Genomic DNA, 12,073 nt, shown 5'->3' on the forward strand with positions numbered 1-12,073 from the left:
AAAGCTCTCTGACACTGTAGATACAAGTCCAGAGTGTTATTAATCATCCAAAAGAAAATTTTGACTCATATTGTACTTTGTTTATTTTTGTTTGTATTCTGGCAGTAGAGAAACACTGACCAGTTCATCTATGCTGCTGGGACCAAATCTTGCTTGATGTTTTCTCTGAGTAAGGAGAGAATAAAAATTGAGTAAAGGATTTCAGGATTTGATGTCTTAATAATTAACAGATATTGGAAGGAAAAAAACAAAAATAAAAATAAAAGTGTCATTCTTTTTAAAATGAGGTATCAATGCTTTAGGCTTGTTCATCTCCTTTGAAATGGAAATATGAGCTCTCGTAATATATTTCAATTAATATATGAAAGTTTAGCGTTTTTCACATAGTTATTGCTGTTACTATTTCAGAATTGTTTTTATACACCTCCCTCATACTGTCCTTTTTATGACAACATCAGAATTATTTTAAACATACCCTGTTCTCTACATATTTTATAGCAGGAGTAATGAGAATGATGATTAGCATTATTGGTCCTATATACGGAAAACTGATCTGGTGATGAAAAGAACAGTGTAAGGAGCAGCACAAGGGGCCTATTTCAGAGGGATTAGATCAGTTCCTTGCACTTTCCACAGTGTTTTTCATTAACCCATTGATAACCAACCTATTAGTTTCACATTTGAAGGAGCTATGCTGGAAGAACAAATATGGTTTACTGGGTTTTTAGTAGGATTGATTGCTCAGAAAGAGCCCAGTTAGTTGTGAGCAAAGGTAGGTAGACATCTCATGACTCTTTGTTTGGTGCCCTGTGTGGAAGATCCGTTTAGTAGTTTCAATCCAGCACCCAATGGACAGAGCCCCTCCCCCCCCTCCCCCCCCAAACCCTGCATTTGGCACTAACACTGGAATGCTTGTTGTTAGTCTCAGTAGAGAAGGCAAGGATTGACTGACCATGATGGAGACTAAGTCTATGTCTACACTGCAGCTGGGAGGTGTGACTCCCAGTTTGGGTAGCCAGACTCACATTAGCTTAGCTCAAGCTAGCACGCTAAAATAGCAATTGCAGACATCATGGCACCAGCATCTACTCTGGTTAGCTGCCCAAGTCCAAGCCCACCCAACACCTGAGTCTGAGCTTGGGTGGCTCATCTGAGCACTGCCCATGCTACAAAGCCCATGCTTCTGTTTTTAGTGTGCGACATTGAGCTGAGCTACTGCAAGTCACCCAAAAAGGGCCTAGTTCCTCACCCACCTACATGTGTGCAACTCCCAGCACCCCACATATTGGGACACATTGGCAGAGCAGTGAGAAGACACTTGTGCTGCTGTTCATGCTTTAAGAGGTATGCCGATACATATAGGACTTAAGACCGCTCAACTGGCTATCTTCCACAACCAATACATTTCCAAACACAATTATTTTTTTTAAAATAGCTGTTGTTTTAAACATGGTAAGGAAAATACTATGGTAATGGATAAAATAACTTCCACCAATTTGGTATTTGAGGGCAGACCAACATAACTTGTACACTGAAGAGTTGGAAGATACGTGCAAAACTAGGAAAACAATCAACTGGGGAATATACAGTAAAACGGATCCCCTCCAGTCTATTGTCAGCTTCCTGTTTTTCCTTTTGCAGCCTCTTCCATCTACTGGTATAAATTACACTTGTGTTATGCACCCACTGAATTCCATATAATCCATGTTACCCTAATATACCATTTATTTCTCTTTCCAAGACTCACTATAATCCACAACCCAACATCTCTAATACAAATGAATTTGGCTCCTATCCATGTGACTGTCCCAACTCCCCTCTCCCAAGTGCTGAAAGGAAATGTTTAAGGAAAAAAAAACCCTTAGATTGCCCTGTAATACTATTTGCTGCTGTATTAGAACTATATGACTCAGATTTGTAATGTGCCAACTCAGTAAAATGAATAAGAAAGCCCTTTATACACTTAAATTGCCATTTGACTGCAGTTATCAGAGGTAATTATAGGTTTTATGAAGTCATAATAGAAGTATTTTCTTTTGAAAAAAATGTAATTAAAAGTCAACCAGGCCACTGCTAATACTTTCTGTTAAAAGCTACAATCATGTGGAAACTCTTAAGTAGCAAGAAAGAGATAAGCAGGAGAGGCCACTCAGAGCAGAGACAAACCAGTATGTGCAATAAGGGAGAAAGAAACAGAAAGATGATGGGCCTAGGAATAAATTGCCTAAAGAAGTTGTGGAATCTCCATCTCTGGAGATATTTAAGAGTAGGTTAGAAAAATGACTATCAGGGATGGTCTAGACGGTATTTGATCCTGCCATGAAGGCAGGGGACTGGACTCGATGACCTCTCGAGGTCCCTTCCAGTCCTAGAATCTATGAATCTAAGGCTGCTGGAGAGGGAGCTGAAAATAAAGGGATTTGGTTTGGAAGGAGACACATGGTGAAAGAAAAATGACCAAAACAATAGGTGGCATCTGAAGGAGAAGAGACTACCTAGTGTAGGTGAATGGTCTTTGTCATGGGTACATAAATATAATATTCATTCTTATACAGCAATAGCCACCACTTACAGAGCTCCTCTCCCATGACAACACAAACTGTTCTTTTAATAAGGTGCTCTTTTATCAGGATGATATTAAATGTTGTGCTGTGCAAGGATAAAGCATATATTCAGAGTGAATAGTAATATTTATCCTGAGTTTCCTGAATTGTACTATGAGACAGCTCGCCTTCTGTTTCATAATGACGTTCATGTTAACAAATCTGCTGAACTCCTCTGCTGGCATGTTTTTCTTTCCCAGGACTGGAACACTGTGAAGGTTACATGTTGGCTCAGCTTCAAGTTTCATGACAGACTTTCAGTCAATGACCCAAGATGACTCTTTCTTTACAGGAAACAAACTAATAGGCTTTAGTGATCTTTACCTGCACACACTGAATGTGAGGCAAACCAGAGAGGCCTAAAAATGAGCATCCATAACTTTATTCATCTGCCTATTGGATATATAGGGGACCAGTCCTGTCAAAGCAAGGAGGGAAGGAAACTGTGCTCTTCAAAGTGAAAAGGTACCATTGAAAACTACACACTGGAGGCCAATTCCATGGACTAAAATAAGGAGAATGGTGTTGATCAGGAAGCTAACAGTCTTCCAGCATTCCCCCTTGCACACCTTTCTAGTGTCATCCAACAAGTATGGTCACGAAAAACCAGAAGTCTTAGGGCACTGGCAATGGAAGGCTCTTTACTTTTATGTAATGATTTCAAATCCAAGCCATGTTCTTAGTGATTTAAAAAGCTGTTAACCCTGATGGCTTTTTGCTGACCTCTACTAAGTTGATCTTCTCAAGTGACTTCCTGGTGCTATCCACAGCATAAAAAATAACAAAATTGGCACTCGCTGGCTGCCTCCTTGGCAGTCTCAGTATAGAAGCCAAGGAACTGAATGAGAACAAACTGAATTACTCTCTCACCACTTGTGGTCAGGGTTGTATGAAGGAATTTTGCATTGTTCATGTTGTACCTCTTGAGTAAATAAATGGAGAAGCTCATTCCTCAAGGCTATCACCTAGGGTTAGGTGTGGAAGATATCTTTACCCTCGGACCTCTTTGTCATTCTCCCTGGATAAACTCCATTTTGAACCTGTCTGCCAGGGAGATATTATTAGGCCACATGGCCAGTTGGAGTAGGACTTGGGAGCCCTTGGTTTGGTTACTTGCTGTGTGACACTGGGCAGGTTACTTAGTCTCTCTGGCCCAGATCTTGAAAGGGAAGATGGAAGTTAGGAGCTTAAATACCTTTGAGGCTGTGTCTCAGTTCCCTGTCTGTAAAATGAGGGTAACAATCTCACAGAGGTGTTGTGAGGAAAATACATTAAAGAAGCACTCAGATACTAGGAAGATGGCAGCTTTGTAAGTTCTATAGATAGAATTAAGCTGCTTGTCTGTGGAGTCCAGGTATATTTCTGAACTCTTGTGGGCTTTGCATTATGTATATTTCTACATCCAGGATTGGCCTCAGTGTGGCCCAGGCAATAATTATACTAAAGATTGGTGTCATGAAGCATAGGATATGATGGCTTTAATGAAACATTTTGGATCTACTCGTTGAAATTGTAATATTTTGATATTAGCATTGACAAAAACTTGGCGCATTCTAGTGATTTTTAGGAGGTAATAGCTTAAAGATTGTGTTGTTAGTCCTTTGGTACAGATTTGCCTGAAGGCACAGCGAAGGAGATCTTCAGAGAAGCAACCTGATACATAAGACTTTGCTTGCAGGGAGTGGGCATTAGTAACCACAGTTTTAAAGCAGAAGCCAAAAGCCCCTGTGTGGTTTTGTGGGCTAGCCATTTACTGATCTGGCATTTCTTCCATTTGCTGGGCAATTGGTACAAAGAATGGTGTCATGTGAGATCCATCTTTCACAAAGCATGGATGCAAATTCCATGACCTGTTATGCAGGAGGTCAGGCTAGATGATCATAATGGTCCATTTGGGTCTTAAAATCTGAGCCTATTTAGAAATGTGGCAGACAAATTAGATAAGAATATTTGGATCTGAATCTGTACTTTGCACTACATCTCAGATAATTACATCTTATTTTTATTCATTTTTTATAGAACAGTCATCCTGGGTTCTGCAAGAGGGATGGAAGACAGGATCCCGATTCTGTAAGTATTTGTGTCCTAATCGACACACATTATAATATTCTACTAATTCCACAATGTGTAAATTCCATATTTCAGATTTTTTTTCTTTCCTTTATTTTTCTTTCCCTGCCAGGCTGAGAATGAGCACGTACCCTGATTGAGCTACACAATAGCTATGCAGCAGCCTGACTATGCATGATTTATCCTAATATAGCTAGGTAAAGTACATTGCCCTTATAGAATTTACCATTTTATCTCTACAGAAAAAATTAAATTGGTTGAGTTTGAGTGACCTTCATCTCTTTTGTATGCTCTACTGGTATTAGCTGATAAGGGCATGCTGGCAATCCACCTTGGTGTTGAGTGATGTTTCCAATGCAAAAATCATTCATTTATGCATCAAAGCCTAGTGGTTTAGCTCTCCAGATTCCTAATCCAAACACACACACACAAATACATTGGTATATTGTGCTTCACCTTCCTGGAATTCTCTGTCCAGTGTTACGATTGATGATGTACCTGTCAAAATTTAAATGGCTGCTGACTGAACATCTGAGCTGAAATAGTTGTTCCAACTATCCTAATTAGTTCTACAGTTGTTGCATGAATGGTTTCACTATCTTCTGTAGGTCAGCCTTGGTTGTTGCATGAGGCTGGTCCTTTCTGTATATCTGATCTCGTAATTACATGAATGCTGTCTTGAAAAAAACACCCTAATAAATGAAATGTTTGCTGTCAAAGGTTTATTTTATAATAGATATAATAAACTCCTTAGGTAACATTTAAGCTACTGTAGGTTGGTCTAGAGGAGACCTGGGTTCTATTCCCATCTCTGCTGCTGGCCTGCGAGGTGACCTTGGGCAAGTCACTTCTATGTCTATGCCTGAATTTCCCCATCTATAAAATGGGGATAATGATTCTGTCCTCCTGTGGAAAGGGTTTTGAGATCCATGAAATTATTATTATAAGGCCAAGTCTTACCCCCTCTTCTTCTTCCCATCCATCAGCTTCCCCAAAAAAGAAACATTCCCTCTGAAGTTAAATGCTAAATCATATTCCAAGATAAAGAGAGATTCTAGGAAGTTGTGTATGGCAGATATAGCAGAAATCCCTGGTTAGAGACACAGACCCATACACAAGGTCGACTCTCTCTTGTAAGAAAGAAAGAAAGAAAGAAAGAAGCCTTTATATAACAATAGATTTAACATACGTAACTTGTTAAAGAACTATAACTGTGAAATCACTTAAACAGATTCAACATTCCACCCAATACATTCAAATATATCACATCTTTCCTCCTCCAGGAAACGAAATGGGCTCAACACCTTCAGAACTAAGTATGGGATAACCACCAAAAGTCCAGTTACATGTCAAGTCTTTCAAGGGGCTTGGGTTTTCTTTTGGGATAGCATCTGCCACTATTTTCAACACTCTCCCGAGAAACTGGCATGTCTTCAGCAATGTCTGACTCAAAACATTCTCTCAGATGATGTTGGTTGTTCAGCACTGCTGCTTTCCACTATAAAATTATTGCTGGTTGCTTCAAGTGGGGGTGCCGATGTCAGAACAGTTGCCAATTCCCTGAATTTTTCTTCTTTTGTCAGTCACACCATCACTCCCAAATTTTGCAAATGGTCAGAGTGGTGATGCCACTTGTACTGTATAGGACAAAGGACCTTCTTTGTGCACTAACAATTTCCGGAAACCATGTAGTTGGTCTCTAATAACCACGCACCGACACTGGCCCACTTGTAGCTGACAAGGTACACTGATCCCTCTCACACAATTTCTGACGTGTAAACATAGATCTGACTATAATAAGTCCAAGCATGACCTGAGATTTTGCCCATAAAAAGCATTGCATGTGTTTGGTTTATTGTGGAATGTACTGCATTTCTATATGCTAGCAAGAAGCATGCCAGCTTCTGCTGTAATGGCCCCTTCTCATCTTTCATGGATCACAAGATGTCATAAACAGATGGTTAAGGGTTAATGCCTCTTTTACCTGTAAAGGGTTAAAAAGTTCACCTAGCCTAGCTAACACCTGACCAGAGGAACCAATAGGGGAACAAGATGTTTCAGAAGGAAGGAGGGAAGTTTTCCCTTTGTTTAGAGTTTCAGTTTTTAGCCAGAGTGAAAAAGATCAAGGAACCAGCCTCTTATCAGACTAGTAAGTTTTAGAAAGGAATAAATAGGTTTATGTTTATTTCTTTGTAACCTGTCTTATGCAATTAGGGGTAGAATCAAATTGAGTATTTTTTTGTGTAACTAAATTTGTGCCCAGGGGAACATCCTCTGTGTTTTGAATCTGTTGTTTGTCAGAGTAGCTGGTATGCTAATCTCTCCCAGAGGGTTTTCTTTTACCTTTCTTTTTTTTAATTAAAAGCTTTTTTCTTAATACCTGATTGATTTTTCCTTGTTTTTAGATCCAAGGGGATTGGATCTGGACTCACCAGGGATTGGTGGGGGAAAGGAGGGGGGATGGTTAATTTCTCCTTGTTTTAAGATCCAAGGGATTGGATCTGGACTCGCCAGGGAATTGGTGAAGAAGTGTCTCAAGGCTACCCAGGGAAGGGAAGATTTTGGGGGGAAAAGGAAGTGATCCAGACACTGAAAATTCTGGATGGTGGCAGCGATACCAGATCTAAGCTAGTAATTAAGCTTGGAAGTGTCCATGAAGGTCCTCACATCTGTACCCTAAAGTTCAGAGTGGGGAAGGAAACTTGACACAAGATTTATTTAAAAGTTTGTTCAAACCTTTCAACTAAGCCATTTCTGCTGTGTGGTATGGTGGTGAGGTGATATGTCTAATACTATTTTTCTTCTTGAACCGCCAAAATACTCCTGAACTGAGTACCACTACACTCGCAACTTGTCCTGGCAGTCCAGTTCTTTCAAACAAACTTTGAAGTTTGTCTTCTGACTATGCAGCGGTAGCGATTTTCATGCAAAAAACATCTGCCATTTGGAATGGGACTGACTACTAGATACATAATTCCCAAAAATGCTCCTGCAAAAATCAATATGCAGACATTGCTAGGAAACTCAGGGCCATCCCTAAGGATGTAATGGAGCTGGTTTAGGCATGCTCTGTGCCTATTGGCATCCTAAATATTCCTTAGCAAGCTGCTCCATTTGTTGGTCAATGCCTAGTCACCATACAAAATTTCTGGCAAGTGCCTTCATTTTTTACTACCCCTAGGTGGCCTACATGGAGCTTCTCTAAGATTGTGTGCAATTTATTAGGTATAACAATAGGAATTCCACACAACACATCCTTGATGTATGGTGAGATCACTTCTGAGTGCATAAAAGGGTGCCAGATTACGGCTGTCAGTGTATTTCCAGCCCTTCAGAGTAGCTTCATAAACATAAACTAGTGTGGGATCCCTCTGGGATTTTTGCTTGAATTAAACTACAAGTCACTGGGGCATACTCAGTCTGAAAGAAGTTGGCAGATTCAATAGATTCTCTCTTACAGGTTGCCCTTCAGCTACCAGGGGCAGGAGGGAGAGCCCACCTACATTTGCATGCATTTCTGTATTTTTGAATTTGATATCATGGATGTAAACAGATGAGAAGTGAGCCCAGTTGCATATGTGCACAGAAACTCCCTTCCTCAGAGAAAGGATTGCTGCTAGGAACTGGTAGTCCATGACAAGGGTGAATTTCATCCCATATAGATAATGGTTAAATTTCTCCACACTCCATTCCAGACTTAAAACCTCCTTGTCTAATTGTGCATAGCTACATTCTGATGCTGTGAAAGATCTGGAGGCAAATGCTACTTGCTGCCATCTGGCATAATGTGGGATATAACTGTCCCAATTCCATGTGAGGAAGCATCCCATGCTAACTTGATAGGCAAGAATGGTTTTGTCATAAACAGATAGTAGGAGTTAATAAAACAGAAGTACTTTATATCTCTTTTGACTGTAAGGGGTTAACAAGTTCAGTAAGCCTGGCTGTCACCTGACCAGAGGACCAATCAGGAGACAGGATACTTTCAAATCTTGAGGGAGGGAAGTTTCTGTGCGTGCGTATAGTTTTTGTTTGTTCACTCTGGCCAGAGGACCAAGACGTGCAACCTTTCCTCCAATACTCCCTGTACAGCTCTATAAATTCAAATAATGCAGTACTAGGAGTTAGGTAGCGTTCGCTTATGTTTGTTTCTTTATTTGCAATGCTATTGGCTGGAAGGAGTTTCAAATTTGTTTTGCTGAAAGGATTTTAATTTGTACTTGAATACTTAGGCTGGGGGTATTCCCAGTGCTATAGCTAAAAAACCCTGTACCTAATCCATCTAAATTACAAAGATAATTTTTACTGTTTTTCTTTCTTTAATTAAAAGTTCTTCTTGTTTAAGAACCTGCTTGTTTTTTATTCTGGTAGACCCGAGAGACTGACTCACCAGGGAATTGGTGGGGAGAAAGGAGGAGGGAGGGAGAGAGGCTAATTTCTCTCAGTGTCAGTATTACTGTCTCTCTCAGGAGAGTTTGGGAGGAGAGAGAGAAGGGAGGAAGGTGCATTTCTCCTCTTGTTTAGAAATTCTAATGATTGACATCAGTATCTTCCAGGTAACCCAGGGGGGAAAGCCTGGGATGCACCGGTGCGGGGAAGGGGTTTTCTTTCCTTGTTAGATCCAGAGGTCTGCGGTCTTGGGGGGACCAGAGTGTACCAGGCACTGGAATTCCTGGTTGGTGGCAGCGCTACAGGTTCTAAGCTGGTAATCAAGCTTAGAGGAATTCATGCTGGTACCCCATCTCTTGGACGCTAAGGTTCAGAGTGGGGATTTGTACCATGACAGGGTTAAAGCTCATAAGCACGCTGTCTGAGGTGACCAATTGTTTGGTCACAGGTTCCAGGAAAGCTTTTTGACATTCACATGACCAGTCTGTAGAAAACAGTTCAGCAGAAACAATACAGTTGGGAGTTTTGATACAAATCAGCTACACTAGTGAATAAATCCTAGAAATGCTCTAAACTGTGACACACAGTTTGGCAGTGGAGGTTGCAGGACTTCTTTAATCTTCTGCTGAGATTTATGCAGGCCTTTTGAATCAATAGCACGTCCACAATAACCTATTGAGTCCTTAAAAAGTTAGCATTTTATGCAATTGGCTCATAACCCATATTCATCTAGACATTTTAATATCCTTTTCAGGGTTTCCAGATATTCTTCATCACTTCCACTGGTCACAATAACACCATCCAAATAACACTGTGTTCTTGGAATACCTTGCAAAACTTGGCCCATTGCCCATTATCATGTAGCAGAAGTTCAAGAAAAACCAAATACTAGCCTGTTGTACTGGTACACATCCTTCTGTGTGTTGATTGTGAGGAATTCCTTTGACTGTTCCTCAGCTTCTATCTAGCAGTAGTCCTGTGACAAACCAATTATGCTGAATCATCGTCCCCCTGGCAGAGTAGCAAAAATGTCTTCAATTTGAGTCAGGGGATATTTTTCAACTTGCAATACAGGGTTTGTGGTGACCTTAAGATTGCCACACACCTGTACGGACTTACTTTCTTTCCTTTCTTTTTTTTAATAGTTGGAATGATAGGTGTTCCCCATTCACTCCAGGCTACTTTTGAAACTATGCCCTCTCCTTCCAGGCATTCCAATTCACGTCTACCTTTGAGCAAACACTGTAAGGAACAGGCTGAACCTTGTGAAGTTTGTGCTGTGCTTTCTCGGCTACGATTATTTTAACATCCATGTATTTTGGACTTCCTATGCACTTCTTGAATACCCTTCACATCTGACTTAGTAGCCCTCCCAACTGTAGTTCAACTCTTTTACTGGGTTCTGATGAAAGAAACTGCAGCATCTTTATAGATTTCCAATCCGGAGAAACCTTATGTAGCCATTCATAGCCCCACAGGGCCAGTCCCCCTTATAATGACATATAAGTCTAATAAACATTGCTTACTGTATGCTCCATATTCACCTGCATTAATCCAATTGGCACTATCTTTTCTCCCATATAAGTTTTTAGTAACATTGGTGTCTCCCTCATTTTGGTATTTTAGAAGTGTTCTCATATTCCAAATGTGAGATAATGGGCACTGTGGAGCCCATGTCCAATTCCATTTTGAGCATCTTTCCCATGACCTGGGATATCAACCAGATTGATGACTTGTCACTTTTTCCTCACACTATATATATTTATATATCCAGGCTGGCTGGGTTGCCAACTTTCTAACTGCAGAAAACTGAACAGCCTTATCCCACCCCCTGCCTCACCCCTTCTCCAATGCCCTGCCCCTAGCCCCGCACCTTCTCTGAGGCCCCTCCCCCACTCACTCCATCTCCCCTCCCTCCATTGCTCACTTTCCCCCATCCTTATGCATATTCACCAGACTGGGGCAGGGGGTTGGGATGCAGGAGGGGGTGAGGGCTCTGGCTAGGGTTGCAGGCCCTGGGGTGGGGCTGGGGATGAGGAGTTTGGGGTGCGGAAGGGGGTTCAGGGCTGGGGCAGTGGATTTGTGCACAAGACCAGGTGCGGGCTCTGCGAAGGAGTTTGGGTGTGAGAGAGTGCAGGGGCAGGGCGTAGAGGTGCACGGTGTGAGCTCCAGGCAGCTTTTACCTCAGGAAGCTTACAGAAGCAGCCAGCATGTTCCTGTGTCCCCTAGGCACAGGGGTGGTCAGGCAGCTCTGTGCACTGCCCACAGCCACAGGCTCCACCCTTGCAGCTCCCATTGGCCACGATTCCTGGCCAATGGGAGCTGCGGAGCTGGCGCTCAGGGCAGGGGCAGCGTGCAGAGCCTCCCTGATCACCCCTGCTGGGACAGGCTGGCCGCTTCTGGGAGCCATGCATGTCAGGGCATGCAGGCAGCCTGCCTTAGCCCCGCTGTGCTGCTGACTGGACTTTTAACGGCCTGGTCAGAAATGCTGATTTGAGCCACCAGGGTCCCCTTTTGTCTGGGTGTTCCAGTTGAAAACTGGACACCTGGCAACCCTAAGGCTGGCTAATCCACTCTTGCAGTCTGTGTCACTACTTTCTCTGTCTACAGAGTATACATTGATACTCCTTTTTCTATATCCTGATTTGGTCTCTTCTTATTTTTTAGTGTGTCAAACCACTCAGCAATGCCCTTTTTTTATTACAGCTTTTGCAATATGCATCTTTTAATTGACAATCACAAGGAGCAGGAAACCCTTTTCCATACTAATAACATGTCTGTTTGCTGAGTGGACTGGCTCCTGTCCTGGGTTACAGATAGTTTGTGTTCTTACTTTTATTTTAGCTCCAATATGCAATTCTATTGCATCCCTTGCTGCAGTTTCCATTACTACTCCAAGTTCTGCTGCACAAGATAAAATTTTCCTCACTTAAGAGCCTTTTCTGTGTGCTTTCATTAAACAGTCCACACAGATATGTCTCTCTTAGGGCCTTGTTAAGCCCGTCCTTATA

Source organism: Chelonoidis abingdonii, chromosome 3 (genome assembly GCF_003597395.2).
Source record: "Chelonoidis abingdonii isolate Lonesome George chromosome 3, CheloAbing_2.0, whole genome shotgun sequence".
Classification (NCBI taxonomy): domain Eukaryota; kingdom Metazoa; phylum Chordata; order Testudines; family Testudinidae; genus Chelonoidis; species Chelonoidis abingdonii.